Below are 6,944 nucleotides of genomic sequence, written 5' to 3' on the forward strand. Positions count from 1 at the left end.
TCAAAACGCAAAGTACAAGATATTAAATTGTACGCAAGGACGTTTGAAAGGATCCGTTCATATACATTATAAACGATTCACAATAGTTGATTACATTGCGAGGTATTTGACCTCTATATGATATGTTTTACAAACATTGCATTCGTTTTTAAAAGACAAACTTTCTTTACATCAAAAATTGACTGCATGCATACCATTTCATATTACATCCAACTATAATTGACTTAATATTAATCTTGATGAACTCAACGACTCGAATGCAACGTCTTTCAAAGTATGTCATGAATGACTCCAAGTAATATCCTTAAAATAAGCTAATGCACAGCGGAAGATTTCTTTAATACCTGAGAATAAACATGCTTTAAAGTGTCAACCAAAAGGTTGGTAAGTTCATTAGTTTATCATAATCAATCATTTCCGTAATAGTAATAGACCACAAGATTTCAGTTTCTATAAATATCCGTACACTCGCAAGTGTATAAAAGTATTCTATAAGTTGTAGGCACCCGGTAACAAGCCTTAACGTTCATGTTTTACCCTCTGAAGTACACCAGATCATGTGTGTTTAAAATAACCTCGAAGTACTAAAGCATCCCATAGTCAGGATGGGGTTTGTCAGGCCCAATAGATCTATCTTTAGGATTCACGCCTACCGTACATAGACAAGTAGTTTAATGTTACCAAGCTAAGGGTATATTTCTGGTTTAAACCCACATAGAATTAGTTTTAGTACTTGTGCCTATTTCGTAAAACATTTATAAAAAACAGCGCATGTATTCTCAGTCCCAAAAATATATATAAAAGGGAGCAAATGAAACTCACAATACTGTATTTCGTAGCAATTATGTATATGACGGCACTAAACAAGTGTAGAGTTTGTCTCGGATTCACGAACGTATCAATATTGTGATTCAATATTGCAGGAAAGTACGTAGACGCAACGAAAATGATAAACGTTAGGTTGACCTCACGAGCAATACCCTCGATCAATACCCATAACCTCCATAGCTATAACCCATAATTTCCTTAGCTCTATCCCATTTGAAAACTTATTTTGAAATCATCTGAGTATAACTTCGTCGTAGTATTTTATGTATACTAATAATATCTTGAAATAATACAAAGAAAATATATATATGTAATTCGATTGAGAGAGTTTAGAGAAATATATTTTCAAGTTTCTATGAAATAATGAAACCTATTGAATTCTATTTATAAAAGATTTTTGAATTATTAAAGTGAATTATTAAAGTATGAATTATTAAAGTAAATTATTAAAGTATGAATTATTAAAGTGAATTATTAAAATATGAATTATTAAAGTGAATTATTAAAGTGAATTATTAAAGTATGAATTATTAAAGTGAATTATTAAAGTGAATTATTAAAGTATGAATTATTAAAGTGAATTAGTAAAGTGAATTATTAAAGTATGAATTATTAAAGTTAAAGTAAAGTAAAAGTAAAGTAAAGGTAAAGTTAAAGTATAGTAAAAGTATAAAACTATATATGTATAATACGCGTATAAATATATATAATATTAATTTAAATCGTTATATATATTTAATAAAATAAAATATAAATATCGTTATCTTTATCATACTGGTTAAGTAATAAGTTGTCAAAAGTGGTTCTAGATATTTATAAAAGATATATACGTTTTAATAATAAAGTTCTTTTTAAACTGAAAACGTTTTTTTTTTTTGTACTTTTGAAACTAAATCAAATAAATATGAAAATTTTGTTTTCCAAAACTAAATATATTTAAGAATCATTTTGTTAAAAGGTTAAAATAATGGAAATCGTTATATCATAAAACATTTTAGAAAAGTAGAATTATATATATTCATAATAGGTTTCAAGTTTTAAAATTACAGTCTGTTGGTGAAGCATGGGATAAAGTCCAAAGGTTAAATAAACGTATGAAATCATCTTAATGATAAATGTCGAGTTACTTAACTTGTCGATATCCAACATCTAAGTTATTTACACTCCACGTTCTTATTTTCATATTAAATAAAATGAAAGTTAACATAGTTATCTTATCAAGGTCACGAGGAAAATATTATAAAACATGCCTTGGAAATTAAACAGGAATTTCCACTAACCCTTGTCTAGTTCCCGTTAATTGATACATTTGTTCTTATTTATAAATCACTTTACCATTTTCCGAATGTTGTCAAAAAGAATAGATTTTTTAAATCACAGTGGATCTCATAACATAGGCCCGTAATCATATCATAATGTATCTGATAATTCAATCATTTGATATTATCTCTTAATTCTGTCAATAAATATATCGAAACAAATACGTTCATGTAAAGTATCATATATCTAATACTTTTTTAATGTTTTCAGTTAATATTATATATTATATATACATATCTATATACTCATAATTGTTCGTGAATCGTCGAGCACGGTCAAAGGGTAATTGATTACATGAATGTAGTTCCAAACTTTTTGAGATTCAACATTACAAATTCTGCTTATCGTGTCGGAAACATATAAAGGTTAAGTTTAAATTTGGTCAGAAATTTCCGGGTCGTCACAGTACCTACCCGTTAAAGAAATTTCGTCCCGAAATTTGATCGAGGTCGTCATGGCTAACAATAAGAATGTTATTATGACGAATATAAGTTGATTCATAGGGTTTTATCATGATTGAGAAAATATGGATAAAATAATTCGATTACTCGAAACATATGAGTGAAGCTATCGTAAAAGAGTGAAATGAGAAAATAGGGATTCGTCTTATCTTTTGACGTCATAACGGTTGATCTCCGGATTAAAGAAAATCTTTGTAATCTATATAGGATTTGATTCTTCGGTGATTAAGGAAATTATGATCCTCTTCGATTTAATGCGATGATTCATCTCGATTTTTCTGTCGGATATTTCACTATAAATCCACCTCCTTCGTTTCCTTTTAATTCACACCTTCTATTCTTTCTCCCTCAATTCTTACTTTAAAATTATTCGTCAATATGCTTCATCCAGTACTGATTCTCGATATACTCCTCACTTTCATATCTGTCGTTCTTCTTTTTCATCTACCTCCGAAAGAATCTATTTACTTCTACTATACTCTTGGTTTTATAGTGTTTTTAGTTCTCCCGTGTCTTTATATTGCTATATGCATCGATATATACGGTTTATAGTTTCTGGGTTGTTGTTGGGTTTTATATTTTCCCTTATATTTCGATGTCCCTGCTTCTGTCTTCTATAATCATTGTCATCCCCAATTAATGCTCTCTTTTATTTGCTGCGATTTATACCCCAATTTTTATTTCGGAGTTTTGTCCTTTCGTTTCTTCTTCTTGCGATTAAGCACATCTTGTAATGGTCCAGAATTCGCATATATGAATTTCGGAATGAACATTGTTAATGTTCTAAGAAGGAAATTGTAATGGCACGATCTTGACTTGTCAAATTACTAGAATACCTCGGAAAAGGCCGAATCATCAAGAAATATTTTTTTGATATTTTAGAGGTTAAAGAGAATACAAGAGCCGTGTAACATAGCACATGATGACGTTATGATCTGTGAATCATCAAGTTCCATTTAGAAACTCAGCATGACTTACTGTAATATAATCACGTTGATCAAGTGTCATTATATTATACTAGTTCATGCTTTAGTTCCCAACACTACTTCAAAAATATTCCTATTTTAAATTCGAAAGTTTCAGAATTTAGAAACTAAAATAGTTTCTTTTATGATGTAATACAGATAGCACGAAGAGGTAAATGATTTCAGATAAGAATAATTATGAAAATATCTTCAGAAATATGGAGGATATTTATAATGAAAGATACGATGATATCTTAAAATTTCTAATATCAGAGGATGATGAAGAATATTGTCCGTAAGGGTTTAGAGTCAGGAGCAAGGTATTTGATAATGGCTTTAGCAGACACGGAATCATTTGGATTCTTTGAAGGTAGATTTCGTCCTTGTGATTTATCCATAGCCTTCTTCATGGTTTGCTCAATCCGTATTTTTCAGTACCAAATCTTCTCTTTTTCCGAGCTTTGTCAACACACTACTCTTTATCATCAAACTTTTTACTGTTAAGGTCGTTTATAGTTTTTGCTGCTTCATCAGTATTTCGAGAACTAGTTCGCAGTTTAGGGTATTTTTCAGAAACTTCATATTCAAAGTATATAAGTCCAGAAGATAGACACATATAATTGTTGGCGTAGACATGCTGCGAGATTTCAAAATACTGATTACTAATTTCCGATGATTCGTATGGCAATTCTCGTTACAAGATGCAGATGAGTAAATGATGGGGTTTTGATAAATATAAAGATTTTTCAAAAAGTCAAAGATCAATGAAGTTGTTAATAAGTTTACTGCTAATGTGGCAAGATATGAAAGGTTCCCCGGTAATAATAATGAAGGGGTAATCATTATAATAAGGCTTATTCGAATGAACAATTAAAGTTGGTTTGCTGGAGCTGTGACAAAACCGTCTATTTTTAGAAGGGATTGAAAAGTTATTTTAGCTAGTAAATGCCAAAAGGTTTGACATGGATACATGTTAAATTATGACTTTGGTTTCAAGAGTTTTTCAGGTACGTAACTGTGGATAATATGTGGTTGGATCATCATCTCGATTGTTTATTATTTGAAGTGTCTTCAGGAATTTCGAAGTGTTTGAACATATATTGTAATTGTTAATATACATATGATGTTCTATGATTTTGAATGATACAAATATTTTTGTGAGTTTCATGAATAGAAATGAGGTTCTAGGACAGTTTTGAAGTCAAAGTATAGTTTTGAAAGATGTAGGAATCTAAGAGTGATGATACTGGTTATATTTCGAATTGAATTATGCGATTTCAAAATCAGAATATGTAATTGAATTTGAATGAGTATGATTGTTTTGATTTATATGAAAGAATGGATATTGTTGTGAAAGTAGGGAGTATAGTTGATGATTGCTGAATCAGTTTCGAAAAATGTAATATATTAATTGTGAATTTATATATCTCTCGGGTATTACCTACCCGTTAAAAAAATTTTCACAATTAATATTTTGTACAAAAGAATTTTATTACAGTCTTTATGGAAATATATATGTGTATATTTCTTCAGATGTAATATAGATTTAATGAGTTAATATTAAATTAAACTCATTTGATTTATGGTTAAGGCTATGATAGATAATTTCTAAACTTTAGAAATTACATAATCGTCATAGAATGTTTCCCCAATGAAGTTATGAATCAATACTTCATCGTTGTGTTATTCCTTGGTATCTACATGGCGTATGACGTCGAAGCTTGTGGGACAGATTGTGAAGTTGAGGTTTGTGATGCGGTTGTTATTGGTGGTGGTAATGGTACTGTTGATGTTTTTGATGGTGGTACTGGTTATGCTGTTGGTGCTGCTGCTGGTGTTTGTAACCTTTGCACCATATTCTCCAAAGCCACTACCCGAGCGCGAAGCTCGTTGACTTCTTCTATTACACCGGGATGATTGTCGGTTCGGACGAGCGGATAAATAAAATCTAGAATTTGGTGTAGTATGTAATCGTGACGAGATACTCCAGAAATAAGAGAGAAAATGGTGTTTCGGATAGGTTCGCCGGTAAGTGCTTCAGGTTCTTCGCCAAGAGGGCAATGTGGTGGATGGAAGGGATCACCTTCTTCTTGTCTCCAATGATTAAGGAGGCTACGAACCCATCCCCAATTCATCCAGAATAGATGATGACTAATTGGTTGATCCATTCCGGTCACACTGCTTTCGGAACTTGAGTGGGATTCCATTTTGGAATCCGAGGGACTTGAACTAATGACGAATTCCATTTCGTACGATTGAATAAAGAATTTTTCGATATGAAATGATTTTCCGGCTATCGGGTGGTATTCTAATTATATAGAGCAAAAGGTTTCGTAGATTACGGAGGAATTTACGAAATATGTCAGGCAAAGTTTACAGTAACAGATACGCTAAGATATGAATTAGCAGATACGCTAAGATATGAATTTTGTCTATACACTATTCATGCAATCAATGCAATAAGATGTGTCTAGACTAAGAATGATAAGCAGGTAATTTCCGACAAAAATGATGAGCAAAACTTTTGACATGCAGACACGGTCGAAGTCCAGACTCACTAATGCATCCTAACAACTATCAGTTAGATACACTAATGCAGACCTGGTTCGCTAAGACCACCGCTCTGATACCAACTGAAAGGATCCGTTCATATACATTATAAACGATTCACAATAGTTGATTACATTGCGAGGTATTTGACCTCTATATGATACGTTTTACAAACATTGCATTCGTTTTTAAAAGACAAACTTTCTTTACATCAAAAATTGACTGCATGCATACCATTTCATATTACATCCAACTATAATTGACTTAATATTAATCTTGATGAACTCAACGACTCGAATGCAACGTCTTTTAAAGTATGTCATGAATGACTCCAAGTAATATCCTTAAAATAAGCTAATGCACAGCGGAAGATTTCTTTAATACCTGAGAATAAACATGCTTTAAAGTGTCAACCAAAAGGTTGGTAAGTTCATTAGTTTATCATAATCAATCATTTCCGTAATAGTAATAGACCACAAGATTTCAGTTTCTATAAATATTCGTACACTTGCAAGTGTATAAAAGTATTCTATAAGTTGTAGGCACCCGGTAACAAGCCTTAACGTTCATGTTTTACCCTCTGAAGTACACCAGATCATGTGTGTTTAAAATAACCTCGAAGTACTAAAGCATCCCATAGTCAGGATGGGGTTTGTCAGACCCAATAGATCTATCTTTAGGATTCGCGCCTACCGTACATAGACAAGTAGTTTAATGTTACCAAGCTAAGGGTATATTTCTGGTTTAAACCCACATAGAATTAGTTTTAGTACTTGTGCCTATTTCGTAAAACATTTATAAAAAACAGCGCATGTATTCT

Source organism: Rutidosis leptorrhynchoides, chromosome 5 (genome assembly GCF_046630445.1).
Source record: "Rutidosis leptorrhynchoides isolate AG116_Rl617_1_P2 chromosome 5, CSIRO_AGI_Rlap_v1, whole genome shotgun sequence".
Lineage (NCBI taxonomy): Eukaryota > Viridiplantae > Streptophyta > Magnoliopsida > Asterales > Asteraceae > Rutidosis > Rutidosis leptorrhynchoides.